At 43.1% G+C, this 23527-nt stretch overlaps 1 long non-coding RNA gene across 1 annotated transcript; it reads right to left on the bottom strand.

The window, feature by feature from the left end:
* Positions 1-14794: 14794 nt before the first annotated feature.
* Positions 14795-23372, bottom strand: LOC149458008 (uncharacterized). Its single transcript, XR_016313528.1, has 2 exons — positions 19373-23372; positions 14795-19288 (listed from the first exon to the last, which is right to left on the bottom strand). It is a non-coding gene; the product is annotated as an uncharacterized LOC149458008 (long non-coding RNA).
* Between the last annotated feature and the right edge of the window lie 155 nt (positions 23373-23527).

Raw genomic sequence — 23527 nt, 5'->3', positions numbered from 1 at the left:
CCTAGTGCTATATGGACTTACTTATATATAGACTTTATCATGTATTTTTCCCTTGTCTCTTGGCATTAAGAATTGGGAAATCTGATTGCGCTGATTTTTTGTTTTTTTTTGTTATTAACTTAAAAGATAAAATCTTATCAGAAATTTGTGCCACTGGCTCAAATGGTGGTTTGGTTAAAGCCTCTAACACTAAGGTCAGGTCCCAAGCTGGAAAATTATGTAACTTTACGGGGGTCACCCTTTCCCTGGCCCCCAGAAACCTCTTACCTAGGGGTTCTGACATAAGTCTCCAAAAAAAAGACCAACAAGGCCACCACATGCACCTTCAGGGTGCCTACTGCTATACCTTTGTCTACCCCTGCTTGGAGAAAGTCTAGGATCACAGGGACCATGGGAAGGGAAACGCATTTCTTCTGACACCAACTGGAAATCGCTCTCCACACCTTGGCGTATATTTTTCTAGTGACCGGCTTCCAACTGAGAAGAGAATCACTCTCTCAGAACACCCCCTTTTTCTGGAGGATCTCCCTTTCAAGAGCCAAGCCGTGAACCGAAAAACTCCGGATTGGGGTGCAGAGTTGGCCCCTGTAAGAGAAGATCCCTCCTGACTGGGAGATGCTGCGGGGGAGTCATGCCCAACCTCTTCGAGGTGGTGAACCAGGCTCTTCTTGGCCACCACAGGACCATCAAGATTAGTCTGCAGCCTGACCGACTCAACTTCTGAAGTACCCGTAGGATCAATTCCAAAGGGGGAATGCATAGGTCAGCTCGAAATCCCATTCCTGCACTAATGCATCCACAACCTCGGATCTCTGTTCCTAGGCCAGGGAAAAATACAGTCTCACCTGTTTTTCCTGCAGGCAAAAAGGTCTATCTCCGGGCTGCCAAAAACCTGACTTATCTGAAAAAGACCTTGGGATTGAGTTCCCACTCTCCCTGGCAAATTTTCAGCTGAGAAAATCTGCTTTCATGTTGGCCGACCCCTTTATGTAGACCGCCGACACCGAAAGGACCCTGATCTCTGCCTATCCAAGAATCTCCTGAGGTAGGTCCAGGATCTGGAGCTCCCCTGATGATTCAGGTATGCCACTGTCAACATATTGTCTGAAATAATTTGGACTTCTTTTCCTCCCAATCCTGTCTGCAAAAACCTGACTTAATGCCAACAGCTCCCTGCAATTGGAGAAGTTGGGCTTGTTTGCCCTCTAGATGAGCTCCCCAGCTGTACTCGCTTGCGTCCGTGGTTACCTGAACTTGATCCAACTGTGCCCATGGTCTCCATGGTACCAGATTCTGGGACCTGAGCCACCATCCCAGCGAGCTCTTTAATTTCTTCTGGAGGGAAACCCTCTCCTCCAGCGACTCCACTTTCCTGAGGATAGAAGGAAGAATTGAAGCTCCCTGGAATGATTGTACACACTCCACGGCTGGAATGTAGGCTGTCATGAGTTCTACTTTTTCGGTCTTCTCTTGGAGTAAAAAGTTTTTGTGCTCTGGAGTCTGCTACATACCCCAGGAATACCTTGTTTTGGAAGGGAATCAATGAGGACTTCTGGCGACTGACAATCCACCCCAAAGATTCCACTTTTTCCAGGTCTCTCAGGACTTACATAGTTAATTTGGCTGAAAAAAGACAAAATTCCATCCAGTTCAACCATAAAAAAAGAAAAGTTATAATCCTACACCCAGAGTGGATCCAGAGGAAGGCAAAAAACCCAGCAAAGCATGATCCAATTTGCTCCTGCAGGGGAAAAAATTCCTTCCTGATCCCCCGAGAGGCAATCGAATATTCCCTGGATCAACTATAATTAGAAATGTTAATATCCAGTTATATTTTGTGTATCAAAGAAATAATCCAGGTCTTTTTTAAAGCAATCCACTGAGCTGGCCAGAACCAACTCTTGAGGGAGTCTATTCCACATTTTTACAGTTCTCCAGACGTAAGGAGTGCCTCCTTGTATTCTGATGACCTCAGGGTGCATAACTGTATACCGAGTTCACTTAATGAACCACTGATGTATTTATACATGTTGGGCATATCCTCCCTCAATCTCCTCTTCCAAAGAGAGAATAAATTCAGTTACTCTAATCTTTCCTCATAGCTGAGCTCCTCCATGCCTCTTATCAGTTTGGTTGCCCTTCTCTGTACTTTTTGTGAATTGGTGCCCAAAACTGAACTGCATATTCCAGATGAGGTGTTACTAATGATTTGTACAGGGGTAAAATGATATCTCGCTGGAGTTTATAGCTCTTTTAATAGAACCCGCACCTTGGCGTTGCATGCCATTATTAAGCTTGTGATCTACCAGAACACCCAGATCCTTCTCCACCATTGATTCCCTCAGTTGTACCCCCCCCTAGTATGTATGATGCATGCATATTCTTAGCCCCCAACTGCATAACCTTACATTTATCAACATTAAACCTCATTTGTCACATAGTTACCCAATTATACAGAGCATTGAGGTCGGCTTGTAAGTCGGAGACATCCTGTAAGGACGTTATTCCACTGCACAGTGTTATCTGCAAAGACTGAAATGGTGTTTATATTCCCAGACCCTAGATCGTTTATAAGTATATTAAAAACTAAGGGTCCCAACCCTGAACCTTGGGGTACACCACTGATGACCCTACACCATTCAGAGCATGAATCCTTACCAATACTCTTTGAATACGATCTTTTAGCCAGTTTTATATCCATTTACATACAGATTTTTCCAAGCCTGTAGACTTTACCTTACACATTAACCGTGTGTGGGGAACTGTGTCAAACGATTTTGCAAAATCCAAGTATACCACGCCCACAGCCACCCCTCTGTCCAAGGATATGTTCACCTTCTCATAAAAAGAAATCAGATTTGACAACTCCTGTCTTTCATGAATCCATGCTGTTTGTTGCTTAAAATATTTTTTTCTTATTTTATGTACCATTAACAGCACCTGCGTGGGCACGCCTTCTGCAATGTTGGTGTTATAACATTATTCTCTATTTTTAATGTGCCATTGAGAGCCCCTGTGTGGGCATGTCTTTAGCTCAAGTCCTTCTTTGTTAAAAAGTTTAAAAATTAATAAAAACCATTGAAATACATATTAAAATATTTTTTCTGGCATGAACTCATCTATGTGGTCTTTTATTAAACTCTTCAGTATCGTCCAGACTATAGAAGTTAAACTGACAGGTCTATAATTACTTGGTAAAAATTTTGACCCCATTTTAAATATTGGCACCACATGGGCCTTATACCAATCCAGTGGTACTATGCCAGTCATTAAAGAGTCCCTAAAAATGAGAAACAATGGCTTTGAAATGACAGAGCTCAATTCTTTAAGGACCCGTGGGTGTATTCCATCTGTTCCAGGTGCTTTATTCACCTTTATTCTGTCTAAATATTTCTGGATCATATCCCCCATGCTCCTTTGTATACACAGAGCTGAAAAAGGTATTTAATAAATTTGTCTTCTCTTTGTCTCCAGTCACCCACTCTAGATTATTTTGTAAAGGTCCTACATGCTCAGACCAGACCTTTTTACTATTTATATATTTAAAGAATTTTTGGGGGTTTGTTCTGCTATCTTTTGCAATCTGACGTTCATTTTCTATTTTTGCTGCCTTTATTTCCTTTTTGCATATTCTGTTTGTTATAGTCTTTGTAATGTTTAAATGAGGATAGCGTTCCTTCTTTTTTATATTTAATAAAAGCTCTTTTCTTATTATCTATAGCTTTTATTTTTAACTTTGGCTGTAAGCCACATAGGTTTGATTTTTAGCCTTTTAAACGTGTTGCCCATGGGAATATATTTTGCAATGTGTTCACATACAGTCTTTGAAGAACTCCCATTTCTGTGTTGTGTTCATTGATGCCAATATTCCCTCCCAGTCTAAGTCTTGGAGAGCAGCTCTCAGCCTTGGCAAAATTAGCTCTCTTAAAATTGAGCGTTTTTATTTTTCCCGTATGTGCTTGCTGTTTCCAGCTAACAATAAATTAAATCATGTTATGATCACTGCTATTCAGATGGTCTTTTATATGAACATTCGTAATAAGCTCTGCAAGGTTTGAGATTACCAGGTCCAGCAGAGCATCATTCCTAGCTGGGACTCTATGAACTTTACCATAAAATTGACCTGTAGTAGGTTTAGAAATGTTTGCCCTTTAACTGTTCCTGCAGTACCATTACTCCAGTCAATTTCCGGGTACTTAAGATCCCCCATTATTATCACTGTCCCAGCCCTTTCAATCTGTGCAAGGCACGGAGTCTCCACCTCCTCATTAACACTGTGAGGCCTATAACAAACTCCAATGATTACCTTTGTAGTACACACCCCCTATGTGCAGCCACACAACACTCTCCATCAACTAGGTCCGCTTTCACACTCGCTCTGAAATCACTTCTCACAGACAGACACCATCACCTTTCCTTTTTACCGTCTCTCCAAAAGAGAACATAGCCAGAATATTAATGGCCCAGTCATGTAAAAAATGAAGCCAAGATTTAGTAGTACCAAATAAATAATAGTTCTGTTCATGCCCCAAAACTGCAAACTCACCTATTTTGCTTGGCAGACTTCTGGCATTGGTGAACAAACTAAGTCATTGACACCTTATGCACACATATTTTGCATATTTTTTATTTTCGTACAAATTGTACAAATTCCAATGGTTTTTTGCAACATTAGAATCTTCTTATCTGCCATAGCCCTCCCCTCATCTTTCACCATTCCACCCATCAATAAGTATTGACCCCTGTTTGATCTGTGTACCCCATTATAATTCAATTCTCCTTCCCCCCCTCGATCCTTGTTTAAATACTCCTCCAGCATCCCCATAAAGCTCTCCCCCAGCACAGCAGACCTCCTTCCATTTAGGTGCAAACAAACTCTAGCATATAGGTTGCACCCCAATGAAAATTCAGCCCAGTGCTTTAGAAACCCAAGTCCTTCCCTCTTGCACCAGGTCTTTAACCATGCATTTAGTTCTCTAATCTCCCCCTGTCTTTCCAGAGTTGCACATGGCACAGGTAATATTTCACAGAATATCACCTTGGAGGTCCTTCCTTTCAACTTGTAGCCTAGTTCTTTAAATTTATTCTTAAGGATCCTCCACCTTCCATGTATTCTTTCATTGGTTCCAGCATGAACCAAGACAGCTGGGTCATGTCCAGCCCCTCCCAGTAATTTATCAACCTGGTCCACCACATGCCGAACCCTGGCACCAGGGAGACAGCAAACCATTTGGTTGAGGCGATCCTGGTGACAAACTATTCTATCAGTCCTTCTGATTATAGAATCTGCTACTACAACTGTCTAGGCCTTCATGCACTACCCTCACCACCCCTCCCAGATGGTCTGCCCTCCCAGCTGTTAGGGATAGCAGTGAAATCCAGTGGTACCATCTCTGAGCTTCCACCCCTACATCTTCACCCAACTTGGCAAATCTGTTTGGTTGCACAAACCCAGGACCGGCCTTCCCTTTCTGTGAGCCCCTACCACTCCCTCTCATTACAGTAACCCATCTTCCTACCCAATAATCCTGAATAAACCCTCCATATCAATCCCATTTGCTACCTGCTCAGGGAGCAGAAGACCCCTTTCAAGGTTGTCAGTTCTGCCCAGTGTTGCAACTTACTCCTCCAGATCTCTAACACAAGCTTCCAGAAGGGCAACCCACTCACATCTGTCGCAGAGGTATCCATCCTGGAGCAGTTGCTCCATTGTGGCACACTGTGTACTACACAAAACCTTCAACCCTGCTAGCACCCATATCCTAGTTACAATATTAATATTACTAATAGGAAATAGCAGTTTTCACTTACAGGTTAGTAGACTGCTGTTATAATCTCTGGTTTTCAACTCCGCTCTTTTAACTCCACTTATCAAATGTTCACTTGGTCAAAAGGTCCAGCAAGCAAAATACAGGCAAGCTCAAGGATGAGCAAGCTCAGAGTGAGCTCTACAGCAAGTTATATAGGACCTGGAGCACCTGTGACCAATTAACCCCTCCACACTGAAAGAAGGCAAGGACAGGAAGAAAAAAAAAATGCTATTTAAAAAAGTAAAAAGTTTTTAGCAAGACCCAAAGAAGAAAATAACTACTACAAGCACCAGCAATCACCAGCAGTCAAAAGTAAAACCGTTTTTACTCTCCACTCAAATTTCCCACTCTTTAGCCATCAGCCAGCAAAAAGTGCCAGACCAGACTTGGTGAGAATCCATAGATCATCAGATAGTCTAGGTAAGAGATGAGGGAAATCCCCTGAAGGTGTAAATAGGCTACTACTTTGGCCAAGACCTTGCTGAATATTCTCAGACTGGCTGCTAGCCCAAAGAGGAGGGCTCGGATCTGCCAGTGACTGGCCCCCTGTACTGTGAAGATGGCGATTCGTAAGCAGGCTTGGTATTCCAGGGCAATGGGAAAGTGAAAGTAGGTGTCTCGGAGAACCACAGTGACCATAAACACTCCTCTGAGCAGATGTTTCCATACACTGTAGATACTTTCCATATAGAACTTCTTGTACCGCAGGAAATGGTTCAACCTTCTGAGGTTTATGATGAAGCAGAATTTCCCCGAAGGCTTTGGGACCACGAAGACTTGGAAATAAAATCCCAGAAAAAGCTGGTCCGTTGGCACAGGGACAATTACCTCCTGATCCCTCCCAAAAGACCCTCTGCCTTTGCTCTGTCTCTGGGGGGAAAGTCAACACAAAGGCATGAGGGGGGATTGAAGAGAATTCCAACTGGTACCCCTCCCAACTGCAGAATGTATGGGCTCTCAGTAATCTTCCCACATTGCTGGAGGAACCTGGACAATCTTCTACCCACCCTGAGATCTATATCATTTGGGGTCCTTACTTGTGGGTTTTGAGCCAGAAAAAAGGAAGCTCCCTTTGTTGGCCCATTTCTTGGGGCATTCCTTCCTAAATCTTTGCTGGCCATGATTAAGAGGGGGGCTCGAAAAACTTCTTCCCCTTATCCTTTTTGGCCTTCACAGGGAACTTCTTACTCAATAACATCTGGTCCAGCCCTAGGCCAAACAAAAAGAAACTCTCACAAGGGAAAACCACAGAGATGGGCTCTTGATGTCTGATCACCCTCCCAGATTTGACCCACGCTGCCCTCTGGGCTGAGTTAAGAAGCACTGCAGTTTTAGCCGATGTCCTGACCATCTCCACCACAGCGTCTGCTAAGTAGGCTACTGCCTTACTAACCACCTCCAGGGATTCCAACACCTCTTCTGACTGGGCTTCCCTCTTTTTCTTGGCACCCTGAGAGACGTGATCAATTACTCTATGCATCCAAGCATCACTATCCCTAGCAATGCAGGCAGATGCCAGGGCTGGGGCCAGAATAGCGGCATTAGCATCCCAGGCTCTACGCAGCAGCATCTTGGACCTATGATCCATCTGATCTCTGATGTTACCTGAATCCTCAAAAGGCCAGGTCAGATTTTTTAGATACTTGGGAGTTTTGAGGAATTTCTCTTGCTCCTCTTCCCCAAAGGGGTACCACCTTTTCCAGGTATTTAAGACTTTTCTCTCAGGATCCTTCCACTCTCTTAAGACAATATGTTTGAGAGTCTGTGGACGGGTATCACCCTGCCCCTATACATCTTATCTTGGGCTGAGACCTGTGTTGGTGATTCTGGGATGTCCTCTAAGGCATAAATAGCCCTTAGGAGCCCTTCCATATCTTCCACGGCAAAAAGGTGTCCAGCCGGTCTAGATTCCTTGATAGCCTGACTAGCCCCTTTCAAATCTTCCCCCTCTAAGTCTTCCTCCTCTGTGACCTGAGAGGACGAGGGACCCAAACACCCCCCCCCCCACTGCTTCCCCATCCACATTCCCTCCTGGGAAGATGACCCTTCCCTAGAGAACTGTGTATCCACCTCCCTGGATGGCAGAGCTGGGGAGTAACATCTCAGTTTGCACCGACAAAAACTCCTTCATAAATTGCAGAGGTTTATTTCCTGACAACTTGTGGATACATTTGTAACAAAAAGTGTCTAGCATAGTCTTGCAGGAATTTAGCATTACAATAACCCCACTGTTTGGAGCGCGGGGGGGAGGCTTTAGCTTTAGGTGTCTTGTGGGAGCTCTACTGGGCGATTCCACACGGCTCTGAAGGAGAGACAAACAGAAACTCCGGTTAGTACTATACTCCTTCCCCCTAAGTACACCTGTAAGGGAGTGGGTAAGATCTCTACACCCCTCCTCTCCCTCATTAGCCGAGACAGACTCACCGCCTGTGGTCTTCTCACTGGCTGCAGCCACTGCCTCGCCTTCCATCTCTGCAGGGCCCTTGGGACTGTGACACCTTTGCCAAGCTCCTGGGTTCACACTCCCAGGGGTGATTCCTGGAGGCTCCTCACCGGCCTCATGAGCAAGGGAACGCTGACTGCGCCGCTATCTTTACAGCAGAAGTCCCACCTTAACCGGAAGTCTGCTGAGAGCGAGGTTTGGTCCACAGCCTCACACCTGCTTCCAGTTCTGCGCACATGGACCTTGGGTTCTCCGGCTGCCTGCCCATCAGCCCTAACAGAATTATCATGACCTCCACCGCACCCCCCCCCCCCCCCGCCTGTCTACAAGCGCGCACTATGTGGTTCTTCGCCCAGCATTCCCCCAAGACCCATGGGTAACAACCTCCCAGCCTGGTCCTCATCCCCGCTGGCATGAATGAGGGAAGAAGGGAGCCTCGCTCCCGCAACACCAGGCCCACCTCCCTTGTGCCTGGAGGCTCCTACACTCTGGGATCCCTTTAGTGGGCGAGTGACCCCAGTTCGAAGCATGCCCTCCCCGGCTCAGCTGCTTAACCCCCAGGGGGAACCATGCAGCCCCAGGCCTTAGGTCTTCAAAAACAACATTTCACTGCCAGGGAAACATAATAAAAAAACTGAGGAGTGGAGGGGGTAGGGCGGGGAATTTAAACTGTTTGATTGTGGTTTTTGTCAGGTGAAGCTAGTCATCTCTCAGGTGTGCCATCCTGGAAGATGACTAGAGAAATATCCTATTGATCTTGCCAGAAACACAGCCCTTGGAATTCATGAAGACTGACACAGACAGATTTTGAAAAAGTGTCTGATATGCATTCTAAAACTGGCGCAGTATGCCTCAAATTATGTACCTGTCTAAAACTTGTACTTGGTGCATGCTATGCCACTTTCAGAATGCATGCGAGACACTTTTGCAAATTCTGTCTTAGCATGCAGAAATAAAGTTATGCTTAATTAGCTACAATTTAGTAAGATACGTTGGTATTTTATTTTAAATTTGGCGCAGGTGTTGCACCTCAATGTAGATGTGGAGCAAATTAGAACTTTGAAGTTTGGCCTGTTGGCACAGTTTCCAATTTGATTCTGAGTGCTGCTGCAAGATCCTTTTGGATGAAAGTTGCATCTGCAGAGGATTGGATGTACACCTGCTAAAACTTTGAAAAGGTATGAACAGATGACCAGGCAATGGCCTTATAAAGCTGGGCTACAGAAGCTTGGTGCCAGAATGGCCAGGAAACATCCACTGACCAGGTGGAGGATTTAGCTGATGGATGTTGTTGCTTTGGAGGTAGATGAAGAGCAATTTTCTTTGGATGCTTTGGAGCAGGGTACAAGGATAAAAGGGCTACATCTTAACTGAGGTGGAGGACAGATACCACCTTAGGAAGAAAAGATGGTCTTAGGCATAAGATTTCCTTGTCTTTGTGAAAAATGAGAAAACGACTCCTTACAAAACAGCTGCCAGCTGAGAGACACATCCAACAGACGTTACAGCAACCAAAAAGTTAATTTTGCAAGAGAGATAAATGTAAAAGGATATTTCTGATGGGTTCAAAGAGTGATTGCTGCAGGACAGAGAACCAAGTTGAAGTTCCAAGAAAGGACAGGGTGCTGTAGGGGGCCTGATCCAAGATATACTTTGAATAAAGGCTTTACCAAGGGAGAGGGAGACCAGAGGGTTCTGAAAAAGAATGGACAAGGTCGAAATCTGTCTTTTCAGAATGCTTAAGGCCAAGCCCTAATTGTACGACAGACAAAATATGAAACACAAAAATCTCTGGGACTGAAGTGCCTGCGTTGACACCAGGCAAAGAAGGATTTCCTGGTATAATAGATCTTTCTGGAAGTGGCTTTCTTGCGTTCAACAAGGTAGGAAAAGCAGGCTCATAGATCCCTCTGTCCTTTAGGACCTGAGCTTCAATAGCTCTGCCGTTAAAAGTTAGTAACTGAGAAGCAGGATGAAGTACAGGGCCCTGAGCAAGTCTGGCATGTTGGGGAGAGGTCAGGGGTCATCTCTGAGTAGTCTAAGTATGTCTGGGTACCAGGTTCTTCTGGGCCAGTTTGCTGGAATTAGAATTACCGACTTCTTCTCTTGTTCTATTTTGTGGAGCCGATTAAAGTGGTTGTAAATCCTTACATATGCCCAGAGAAGGGACTGGCCTCATGTAGGAGGATTTGTTTCATCTCTGTATCACCTAAGATGTGCCTGTTTAAATACATGTAGTGGAGAAATACTGTAGATAAAGTGCAGAATTCACACAGGATCACTGGGCTCTGAAAAGCAGGGGGTGGAGAGCTGAAGTTACATCAGTGAGGCAAGCTCTGAGAGCTGATTGGAGGAGAGGAACACACCCCTTCTGTACACAGCACACAGGAAGAGAGTTGAGGATGCGGTGCCCTCTCGGGACCTTTTTTCTCTTGGGATCAGTAAAATGTAGTGGTTCACGCAGATAGAGGAATGAGCCAGCAGGCAGAAATGACACTCAGACCCCATAGACACTTGAGTCTTTCTGAGCTTCAAGCTGAAAAAAAGCTCAACAAGTAAAATCCCATTCATTTCAATGGCCCCTGTTCAACTTTGAGCATTTTGTCGCCTATAGCAAAACAAGTGTCACTGAAATTTGTGTCCCCATAGACTTCAAACAGAAAATGTATGAACAGCAAGAAATTAGCATTTTTTTAAAAGTGTTTTCAGCTCAAAGAGCAGCTCCCCTCCCCTTTTCTAGCATCACACCACACCTTATAAACATACATCTGCTGTTCAAAATGGAGGAGAGCTTGCTGCTGGAAGCCGAGAGCTTCATTGTGCTAATTCATGGCCACCTCTGCATCTATGAGCCCTGGGATCCCCATTGTAAGGGCCAAGCAAGAACCCCCAAAGAATGGGAGGCAGTTGGAAGAAGCTTGCTGCCACACTGAAATAGGTACACTGCTCCCCAGAAAAGGAGAAAGGTACAGAACTTCTGTGTACAGCAGCCATGTGCTTGATTCTGGTTTTCCTGTTGTACGTGCCTAGAACCTTTCTACGGCATTTCTTGCAGGCATGTCAGTCAGGCATGATTTGCCATGGTTTTTAAACTTCATATCTTGCTCTAGAACTTTTGTGGAAGCTTGCAGCTGTATTCAACTGAGATCCAGTCATGTGATCAGTCTTCTCCATCCTGTGTAAAACCTGCCTAGAAGTTTTCAACATTTCAGCTGCAGGTCTTCCAGAAAGCAGAGCAACGTTATGTACTTGTAAACAGGTTTTCATTGGACACATATACACAAGTTTCTATTGGCCACATCACAAATGTCTAAATGACAAATGCCTAAAAAAAAAATACTCCTGCCATATTGGCAATTCTGCTCTAAAACCGTTCAAAACCTCCTGGAAAAAACACTTGGGAAAAAAAAAAAAAAAGACAACACTGAGCTGCTTCTCCAGGCAAAAATTACAAAACTGCAGAAGCAACGATTTTTAAGCCAGTGTGCATGTATGAATGTAGCCTCAGTGCTCTAGGTTGAGACAAGTACAAACTATAAGGGTATATGTTTTGTTCATTTTTCATGTCTGAGGTTTACAATTGTTTTAAGCGGAATTCAAAATGGAGGGAAGGCATAGAACCTGTCTGAACTGAGACCAGGGGCATTGCCAAGGCATCTGATGCCAGTGGTAGAGGATCCTTGTCCTGGCCACTATCAGAGGTAGCTTGTTATTGAATCTGGAGGCCTGGATATCCACATCCGGGGTCCCCCATCTCTGATGACAATGTCAGGGTGAAGGGCTCAATCCTTTTAGTCCAGGCAGTGAAAGCTGAGTTAATTTGGCTTCCAGTTGTCCACTCCTGGGACATGGACAGTAGAGGCTGCTGAACAATGGGGGAGATTTACTAAAATTGGAACATGCAAAATTTGTGTAACTCTGCATAGAAACCAATCAACCTTTTAAGTGTTATTGTCAAGGTTTAATTGAACAAGCTGAAGTTAGGAGATGGTTGGTTACTATGCACAGCTGCATCAGATTCTGAGTGCTCCAGTTTTAGTAAATCTCCCTCAATGACTCTGTCCATGAGATGGGTCAGACCTGCTTCCTTCAAGGCTGCATGGGTCCTGGTGCCCACGTGGTGGCTGATGCAGGCCACAGCCATGGAACTGTCTTATTGAACCCTGATTGGGTGGTCTTACAGGAGAGGAGGGGGTCCAGGTTTGCAAAGCCATCCTTACTGCTCTAAGCTCTGGGATGATGGGGAGCTTAGCTTCCCCCTATGATCATGTTCCCTGCACCATGAGGGAGTAGAACACTCACCCCTGACCAGATAGACTAGTATCACTTTTCCAGTGAAAAGGAAGGAAAGACTTCACCATAGTTAAAAGCAGAGTTCCACTCAAAAGCGGAAGCTCTGCTTTATCTGCCTACCCCAGGGGGGAGGGGGGGGGGGGGGAGTGGAGCAGGTACCCGCTCCCACTTCTGGCTCAGTTCCCCGTGGTGAAGTGAGCAGGAAGTTTGGCCCCCTCCTCCCTCCCGCAGTCTCCCAGGAACTTTCACAGGTCCCAGGAGACGCAGCATGACTTGTGCATGCACAGTGAGCACCAGGCTGAGAAGCCACAAGATGCCAGCCTGGTGCCCACAGCTGAGATGCCAGTGCCGTGGAGGAGAGAAGGGACAGCCCGGGTGAGAATGTCGCTGAACTCTGGGACAGGTGCGTTTATTAAAAGTCAGCAGCTACAAAAACTGTAAAACTCAACTCAAAAATATATGACGTATTTTAACTCATCCGTTTTTCTTTAAACCATGTCAGGTATACAGATAGACATTGCATCCCTTTAAACCGCACTTTGCATGTTATTTTAAAGCAGTCCAGACCCTTGGCTGCAGAAGATCATTTAGCAGTATTAGTCTTACCACTGTTAAATGTGACTGTTCAGCTCAAGGCTGCTGGTTGTTAAGGAGATGGCACCCACCAGCATCCTAACAACCATGACTCATCCCTGCTGTTAGCAGCAATTTCCCACTGACAACTGAAATGCAAAACAAAAGAGCTGACAGTAAAGAATTAAAAACCCTTCAGGAGTGATGTGGATTTCTTGGGGACCTCACGGTACTTTAAGTTCTTGGAGAGTAAGGCATTTGTCCAAAGGGAAGCTGTCCAGGCACAGATATTCCAACCTCTGGGCAAAGATTAGTTAGACTGTGGGGGACACACAGACTGAAGAAACAGTAGTAGAATCTGCAAATGTTTAAATCCTCTGGAACTGGAATGAGATAGGAGACAATCAAAAATTAACAAGAGTGCAAATTTCTTTTGTGGGTCGAAAGAAACATTTGAAAGCATGAAGTGTGAAAGCTGGAAATATCAGCTTGCAGCTACAAACTAGTGTTGAGAACCCATCCCTCTGCCGAACCTCTTAGAAGACCTGGCCCCCCATGCACACTTAAGGAAGTGACTCCAAGTCCAAAGAAATGCTTCTTGAAGTATAAAGGGCAGCAGGTTTTGGCACTGTAGGCTTAGCCTTCTAAGAAGAGTACCCTTACCAGTCACCTTCTGGGTGTAATCATCCAGAGTAGGACTGAACATTCCACTTGCTTCTTGCCAGGAAATTCCCCAACACTTCAGCCACAAGATCATGGCATGTAAAAACAAGACCCCCCCCCAGCAAGAAAGTTGCTCTACGGAGTCTTTCAAAGGTGTCCACGTGAGTAATCTTCAAATTTTTGTCAAATACGGTATCAGCACTAGTTGGATCCCTCTCTTTCATACGATCCTACACTCCCAGACCTTAGTGATATTAAAGGCATTTAAAAAAAAAAATAAATGTCATACTTATACCTGCTACATGTAGTGGTTTTGCACAGAGCAGCCCTAAACCTCCTCTTCTCAAGTCCCCCGCTGGTGTGCCTAGCCCCTCCCCTTATGCCTCCATAGCAAGCAGCTTGCTATGGGGGCACCCAAAGAGGCTCGCTCCCAAGCCACTGCTCTGCTTGGCCATTCATACATAGTGTGGCTTGGCCCTGCCCCACTCTCTCATTGGGTCAATTCACTGACTGTGATTGACAGTAGCAGGAGCCAATGAAGAGGGAGAGTCCTAGGAGAGCCGCTGCTCTTGTACACAATGCTGGATCAAGAGGCAGCTCCGGTAAGTATTAGGAGGGGCTAGGGAAGCTGCTGCACACAGGTAGCTTTTTTACCTTTATGCATAAAATGCATAAAGGTAAAAATTCCTGAGCTTTTACAACCACTTTGGCTTACGCCTACAACTGCAATGGCTGGGTGTAAAGGTGCTCTCATGAACGCAAGAGGTTTTATAAAGCACCTCCAGGCATCGCTCCTCGGTGTCTTTAAATACAAGGTCACCATCCCCTGCTTATGTGCAGTTGTTATTGAAATGAGAAACTGCTGGATCCACTGAGGACATACTACCATTTCTTTGTGAACGCACTTTGCATGAGGTATTGGTGAGCGAACCTTTTTTGGCAGAACACACACCTTGCGAGTGTGAGCCTAGTACATATACAAAACACACTTTAAATAATGTATAGAGAAGGATTGAGGATTTGGTAGTGACCACAATTCAAATCCAATTGAAACCTTTGGAGAAGAGGACTCAGAAGTAACTTTAAACTAGTCTGGACTACGTCAGTGAGAAAACTCAAAAAACGCCTTTTGGGTAGGAGATAAGTCCTGACCTTGGAAATCTTCAGAAGTAGATTCCTCAGATGAGAATCCCTCTCTGTCCCCCTTCTACCAAAATAGTTCCTCCTCTGTCATTAAGAGGGAGGGGGGTGAGCAGGTGAACACTTGTTTGTGACCAAGGCAGTTCAAGCTGGCAAGTATTCTAGACAGCTGCTGCTGGAGGAGATGCCTCAGAGGTAGCAGAAATACAAGCTAAGGAAAGTAAGTCAGAGCCACACAGAACAACCCGACGCCCAAGAGATAGTTTGCCTGGGGGTTACTCCCAGTTTCCTACAAGTAGGTATTTGGGACCCCTCACTCCCTCCTCTCTGCCATCTGTGAGACATGGCCTGCTGAAAAAATAAACAGGTAGCCGTTTACTAGTAAATAGCAATGCTCATCAGCTGAAAGGCGCAATTCTCAAGACCACCGAAGCACTGGTATCCTTTAGTAAGAAAGCCACCAGGAAGGTAGGCTGTATACTTGCAGCAACCAGTACTCCCACCACCAGGAATTTCTGTGCTCCCCAGTTTTATACCACGCTGTGCTGCTGAGACCTGTAATCCCACACAGCCAGCTCAGGAAACTTGATAGGACCTCATACTAGCATTTTATTAGTGTACAATCACCCAAACATGGCAGCATAACTGTCATCATGGATATGAAGATGCTACCTTATACTACCAAAAATATCACACACATTAAGTTTAAGAGCAGCCCAGTCTTAGTCCGTAGGGTTCAATATTGAGTTGGCCCGCCCTTTGCAGCTATAACAGCTTCAACTCTTCTGGGAAGGCTGTTCACAAGGTTTAGGAGGGTGTCTATGGGAAGGTTTGACCATTCTTCCAAAAGCACATTTGTGAGGTCAGGCACTGGTGTCGGTTGAGAAGGCCTCGCAGTCTCTGCTCTAATTTATCCCAAAAGGTGTTCTAAATCGGGTTGAGGTCAGGACTCTGCAAGCCAATCATATTCCTCCACCCCAAAACGCACTCATCCATGATTTAATGGATCTTGCTTTGTGCACCGGGGCGCAGTCATGTTGGAACAGGAAAGGGCCATCTGCAAACTGTTCCCACAAAGTTGGAGCATGAAATTGTCCAAAATGTCAAAGTATGCTGCTGATACCTGAAGAGTCCCCTTCACTGGAACAAAAAAGGCCAAGCCAAACCCCACACCATAATCCCCCTCCACCAAACTTTACACAATGCAGTCAGGTAAGTATCATTCGCGGTAACCACCAAACCCAGACATGTCCATCGGATTGCCAGACGTGATTGGTCACTCCAGAGAACACATCTCCACTGCTCTAGAGTCCAGTAGTGGCGTGCTTTACACCACTGCATACAACTCTTTGCCCTTGGTGATGTAAGGCTTGGATACAGCTGCTCAGCCATGGAAAACCATTTCATAAAGCTCTCTCCGCATGGTTGTGCTAATCTGAAGGCCACACAAAGTTTGTATGTCTTTAGCTGTTGACTCTGCTGAGCCAGTTGGAGACTTCTGCACACTTCAGGATGCATTGACCCCATCCCCCAGTCATTTTACGTGGCCTACCACTTTGTGGCTGATTGCTGTGGTTGCCAGTTGCTTTCACTTTGTTATAATAGCACTAAAAGTTGACTGTGGAATATGTAGTATCAGGAAATTTCATGGATGGACTTATTGCACAGGTGGTAACCTATCACAGTACCATACTTGAATGGTGATTGAAACACCTGAATCCAAAGATTTGGATGGGTGCCCCAATACTTTTGGCAACACAATGTATATATCTTATTATGTAACATACAGAACACGGTTTCTCAACCTTTTTTTAGTCAAGGCACCCTTGAATTTTAAATTCAGCACAGTCCTGAGCCACCCATTACAAAATGTAAAAAACTATAGCAATCGTTCTACAGAAAGCAGCAACATCTGTACATGTAGGAAACCCAATGTTAGAGGCAATTATTCTTCCAAAGCAAATACACCTTTGCATACTGGTACTGACTAACATTCTATGGTTTCTCTCCTCCCTCAGCTAACAGGACCCCATTGCAGACAGGAGCAAGCAAGGATGGTGGGCAGGAGCCCGATGTCCTTATCAACTTAAGACATCATTGATTATGTTGCCAGCAGCTAGCCAAAGTTGTAAATGGTACACAATGAAAATCTGTAGCTTTGTCTAAAAATAAAAAAAGGCAGACTTGATCCATTTGCTGGTTTTTATACCATTTTTGGGAATTTTGCCAGGGCACCCTTGAAGCAACCAGAAGGCACCCTGGTTGAAAAAGGCAGATATAGAAAAATCCAACAACAATCTATCAAAATTCTAGTTCCATGAACATGTTGAAAAATGGTCATAAAGAACACTATTGTAGACAATTTAGATAGCAAATGTTAATTTAAGCATTTCCAGAGACCACGCATCAGATGTTTTACATGCAGAAAAATGTTATGAACCTTTTAAACTATGCCAGGTCCTAGGAAGGAGAAACTGTGAAGTATCTAGGTTTTCATTAACAAATTAGGTAGAAGGCCTGTTATGAGCACTATGTTTGTGCTGCCACACAAACCACACACTACAACCCAGAGCCTGTATTGTTGTGCGCTGTATCCAAAAAAACTAGTGTATGTGCTTTTTTTTTTTGCTACATTGATGTGCCAGAAGCCCATGCAAATAAATGGGCTAACCTTAGAAAGTTCAACTTAAAATAAAAACAAACAAAAACCACATATGCTGTCACATATGGGTGTCCACTTAATCATCATCATGGCTTGTCTTTGCTCTGCACATCACCAGTTATCACTGCTGAAGAACGTTTTAGCCTGTTAAGTGGCTGAATTATCATGGTGATAAGCTGCAATAAAGCCCTGTATGACTTTAAGCCTGTGTGTTCAGCTGTTTGTTCGACAGAAGTTGGTCATGAGACTGGCTTCTGTAGAACAGACATGCTGAATCCAAACAGCACTGCTCAGTGTTTTTTTTGGAGTGGGGTATGGGAAAATCACCACACTAAGATCAGTTTTTCTAGTGTGTACCAGGCTTAAACAGTTAAATATCAATGATGTGCAGTGAGAGTGGGGGAGGGGGCAGCGGGAACTACAGAGATGATGCACACAGGTATCTGTGGGTGGAAACATATGATCCTTATAGAAAGGGTCAAAAGTTACTGCTCCCACATTCTGGAAATACAAGTCAACAAAATAGGCCCATATTTTCAGTATAAAAAAAGCACCCTAAAACCAGTAGCATTTTTATATTAAACAGAGACAAAACTGATTTTTTTTTACAGAGAAATTTTTTCTTGCAAAACACTTCTATTAAATCACTTCAATACCAGGCACATTCAACTTCTTAAATTTTCAGCACTCTTCCACTGTGAATGACACTTTTCAGTCATGCAACACTGTACCCATATGAAATTTGTATCTGTTCACACAAATAAAGCTTTCTTTTGGTGGTATTTAATCACGGCTGGGTTTTTAATATTTTGCTCAAAAAAAAAAAAAGTATCGGTTATAAAATTTTGCCAATAGATAACCCTTCATAAATTTAGGCCAAACTGTATTCTACTACATTTCTTTGATGAAAATAACCCAAATCAGTGTTATTCATCTGTAAGAAAGTTAGAGTTCACAAACTATGGTATATCTGAAATTCAATCAATCTGGATGTACTAACAGCCCATTTCTTTTTTTTTTTTAATTTATATAAACATGGCCGCAGTGCAGTACAGTGTCAACTAGTGTGTTGTTGATCACCTACACTGACTGGTGACAGTATGTATATAAAAATTCTTTTAAAAAACACTGTGACCAGAGCAATATATTACCAGTGTTTTTTTGCTTTATTGCTTATAAATTAGTAAATTTCACTGGTCTAGGCAACCATTTTTACTGAATGAAATTAAGTCAGTGTTTACTACTGTGGTTAGCTGTGATTTGCCACAGCTGGTCACATGGTAGATATGTGGTGATTGCACATAGTGATGGTACAGACAGGTCACAGAGGTAAACACATTGTATGGTGTTCATGCATGTCATCCATTGTGTACTATTGTCAAGTGATCGCCATGGTGCATTCCAAGAGAAAGATGTACGACATCCACTCAAAATGGTGAATGTTCCACATGGCCATCATGTGACTATAGGCCAGGCAGGACATTGTTAATCTGCAGAAGAGGGAAAAAAAAAAAAAAAAACCCAAAAAAAACAAAAAAACACCACACTTTTGTGAAGTGTCACTTGCCAAATTGCAGATGCATGAGAAAATGCACGACACATTCAAACAAGGTCCTATAGGTAATGAATTTGAGCATCAAGGGAGGAGGAACAAGGAACTATGTGCTGCAAAGCCTACTTGGATGCTTTATATCACAAGCATTCCTGCAGGTGTGCCTGATTAATATGGAAAAACCATCATGCCCTGGCTCTTCGTTTTGTTTTTTTTTACAAAAAAAAGGCCTTCACCACCAAGTCTAACTTGGTGATAAATCAACTTTTCTCCATATTTATCATGGTGATAACACATTTTTGTGGTTTTCACAGATAAAATACACAGAAAGTATAGAAATGGACCTGTTGTAATCACAAGCATCCATTGTGAAGAGAAGGGAACAGAAAATCTACTTTTTTAGTTCCTACCCAACTTATTGTTTATTAAACCTCTCATTAGGGACTTATCACTGTAATAAGCCCTTTTCAGTCTTATTCCCACTTGATACAGTTTAAACATACACCATAGTTCCAGCAAGGGCATCCTTTGTTTACACAAAGTCCAAAAGGAGCACCTCAAGATAACGCCGTGTGAAGAAAACCTAGGCCATATCTCAACAGATATTCCAACCAGAAATATCAGCCCAAACGTGAGGCAGTAACATCCCCATATAGGCGGACCTTTCTCCCATCTTAACCAAAAGCTTTTAACAGACAATGTCTGGGCAGCCTCAATACATAAAGAGCAACTCCACCTTTGTTCAGAAAAAGTAATTCCCTGAATGATCAATGTACATTGCAGGGATTTTAACAAACGGTTTACAGATTCCTACTCTGAAGAAATAAAGATTAGTTTTTTAATTATGTAGAATAAGGCTGTATATGTTTAATTGTTTTGGTAAATAAATTCCATTAATCCATTCACAATGTCATGCTCTTCCAGAGGTTTTTGTAAGATTATTGGGCAGTTTCTTTGCCTACAAGATATCACAGATGCTTGGTTTACTTTTGCAGTTTTCAAAACTGAATTTGACTCAGCGGAGATCACATGCCTCTTCTTCACAGCACAAAATGTTAAAACATGAACAGAGTTAAGAAAAAGACCTTAATCCTAACTTCTACAAACCTATGAATACAGAATCAACCCCTTCAGTGCTAAGTTTCAAGAAGTTCAGTGAATAGAAACAATATTTTTCTGATTGTTTGGAGTGGAATAGATCTGCACAAGAAGAAAGTGAGACTAAGTGTGAGGAGGAAGGGGCTGACAGTCTAAGTTTCTTAAAATATATATATTTTGTTTAGCCAAATTAGTTAACAAACATGGATGTTTGTTTAAGCAAATAACATATGCTGGAATGTTATTGTTTCAGTTGAATAAATCCATTTAAATTGTTATTATTAAGGTAATGATTATTTTTCTCCTTCCTAAGTACAACAGAAAAGTTGTCCAAATATGAATGATTAACCTATTAATCTGGGGATAAAAAAACTAATATGAAAAGTTGTTATTCTAAAAATCTTCATCTACTTGCATATTAAAGTTATACCAGCAAGAATTAGTCTTTATGTAGAAAACTATGATTTAAATCAAGCCTTACTGACTAGTGATTTAAATCAGTTTGATTTAAATCAAATCCACCCTGATTTTAGTGCAGGGAACTTCAACACACGCAGGAAATTTATGAAGGTGTTCTGTACACCAACTATGTAGAGAATGCCTCCAGGAGCCATGTTGAATTGACTATAGAAAATTACAGTAGCTGCAGTTTGACAAGGAAAAAAGGTAATTAATGACATTAAAACCACAATACGGCTTGTGCAGCTATTGTATATTATATTACTTTACTTGCTATATACTTTTGCCATGAAAGTGGAGTTACCCTTTAATTCCCCCCTCCAATTTTGGACATATAGAACCATCATCCATGCACAACACGCAGTACATCTCTGCAATACATGCACATTCCACAAGGTTCTCTTTAACCAGTTGCCGCCCGGCCTATAGCCATAGGGCAAACAGCTCATCCCTCCAGGTGGACGCCATATGGCGTCCTTTCAGGCATGCGCATTGCACACACCCACGCTGTGGCACGGTCACCGACTGTGTACCTCGGACAAGTAAAAAAATTAATAAAATGTTTTTTTTTTTTTTTTAAAGTACTGTCACCAGTGTCCCTGATCACTGCCATGTCATTACATGATGCTGTACTGCACTGGTGACAGTACGTAAAAAAAAAAAAAAAAATTTTATATTTCTTCATTTTCAAAAAATTACAACTTCAAAAAAACTTGCCATGCCTGTTCTGAAATAAGTCGGACTGTCTACTAAGCAAAAAGGGTAATTTGGGGGATATCTGTACTGTTCTGACATTCTTGGACCTCAAGAAATGAGATTGGCTGTCAGTAATTTAAAATTGGTAAATTTTCAGATATATCCCATAGTTTGTAAACGCTTACTTTCCTACAGACTAAAGAATACATCCTAATGTGGGTTATTTTCACCAAAGAAATGTAGCAAATACATCTTGGCCTAAATTTATGAAGAACAATTATTTGCAAACTTTTATAACAGAAACAAAGAAAACCATGTTTTTTTTTCCAAACATTTTTCGTTTTTTTTTGTTAATTTAGCAAAAAATAAAAACCCCAGTGGTGATTAAATATCACCAAAAGAAAGCTCAAGTTGTGTGAAAATTATAAAATTTTAGTTTGGGTACAATGTTGTATGACCGTGCAATTGTCATTCAAAGTGTGAGAGCACTGAAACCTGAAAAATGGCCTGGGCAGGAAGGGGGTAAAAGTGCCCGGTATGGAAGTGGTTAAACATGCAATTCCTGTTGATCCTGGTAAAAAATCAAATGAGCACCTAACTTCCTGAAGTGAGATGATAGTTCTGCCTTTACTGCAGTGAAATCGCAAGCAATGTTATACAAGCCCTGCTCAAGTTCTCGCCTGCAGGACTTTAGACCACCCCCCTCCCTTGTATACTGTAGAGAATGAAGGTGCTCCATAGTCCAGAGAACAACTCAGGCAGGGCTTTTCTCTGCTCTTGCAAGTCAGGCCTGAAGATTAACCCCCCCCCGCAGCCACCAGACAGTATATGCTTTTCGAAGGCACAGACCCTGAATAATAAAATTGTGGCAGGCACAATTTATGTCACATGATATTAAGAGCATGTTTCATCCACCACAAATGTGTAATTTACACAGGATGAGGTTATGAAAATAAGATAGCCAATACTCAAGCCTTCAAATTGCATATGACTGAACCCGCAACCACTGTGCTCAAAATTGTTCATAGGCATCACTTTTAAAAGCCTTTACAGGTTTAGCAATTTTGAAGTTAACTATGAACAATGGCCCTAGAATTACAGCTCTAGCTCAGACGCTAGCAGGGATATGAAACATGTAGCACAATGGTTATTTCTGTACATGGGCATACTTGCCACATGCATTTGTGTTCTTACATGAGCGTACAATAGACTGTAACGTGTGTGTGTTAGGGGAAAAAAAGATAAAATAAAAAAACACAAACACACACACCTGTGTCATCAATAGCCCCATATGTGATGCATTAGGCAGCAACAGGTTCTCTTTACTGAGACATTGTGGGCCCTATTAATTCCCCGATATCTCCCACTGAAGCTAAAGGAGCACAAATTTTGCACCATTAGCATCTTCACCAGCCACAGGGTTTGGAAAAAAGGAAGTCAGAACACGGAAGAAACAGCGTGCTCATCACTTCTGTGTTCAGTTGCGGGGGGGGGGGGGGGGATATCAGTGTAAGGATACCCGCCACAACGATCCAGGATCCACTGGGGGGACAGAGGAGTCCAAGTGACATGGTAGGGATAGTACGTTCAGTGGGCTGTGGAAGTGGACAGATTTACAGCTGCCCAAAATCAAACCCACTCAAAAGCCCAACTCTGAACTCAGAGGTCTAGCAAGTGACTAACTTTATGCTATCTTCTGCTCCAACAAAGACAAGTTAAAAAAAAAAAAAAAAAAAAAAAAAAAAAAAAAAAAAAAAAAGAATTCTTGAGCTGCAAGTACACAAACATATCAGGAATAACAGACAGACTATTAGAGGCCCCCTTTGCGACAGGTGCTGCAAACCTTTCCGGCAAGCAAAACTGTATATTGCAAAGTGGGTAAGGATTAGAACCACTATGAACAAGTTACTGCTAGCCAGGGCTTTGTCAAAGATTTTCCACTGCTTCCTGCTTACATTTTACCAGGGTGCCACTCATGTTCTAATAGCAGCACAAATAAAGAAGGGCCCTGTTGCAGATTCAACCCCCCCCCCCCCCCCCCCGCTGTCTTCCAGTCTGGTTATTTGCAGCACAGAAAGTGCAGGTCTCTTATAGGAGCCAAGGATAGCTGTATAAGCACGACAGAGGTTCTAATTCTT

Source organism: Staurois parvus, unplaced genomic scaffold (assembly GCF_062004578.1).
Source record: "Staurois parvus isolate SC_StPar_1 unplaced genomic scaffold, SC_StPar_1.0 ptg000298l, whole genome shotgun sequence".
NCBI lineage: Eukaryota > Metazoa > Chordata > Amphibia > Anura > Ranidae > Staurois > Staurois parvus.
The sequence above is the reverse complement of the archived record's forward strand: the minus strand, read 5'-3'. Positions and strand labels throughout refer to the sequence as shown.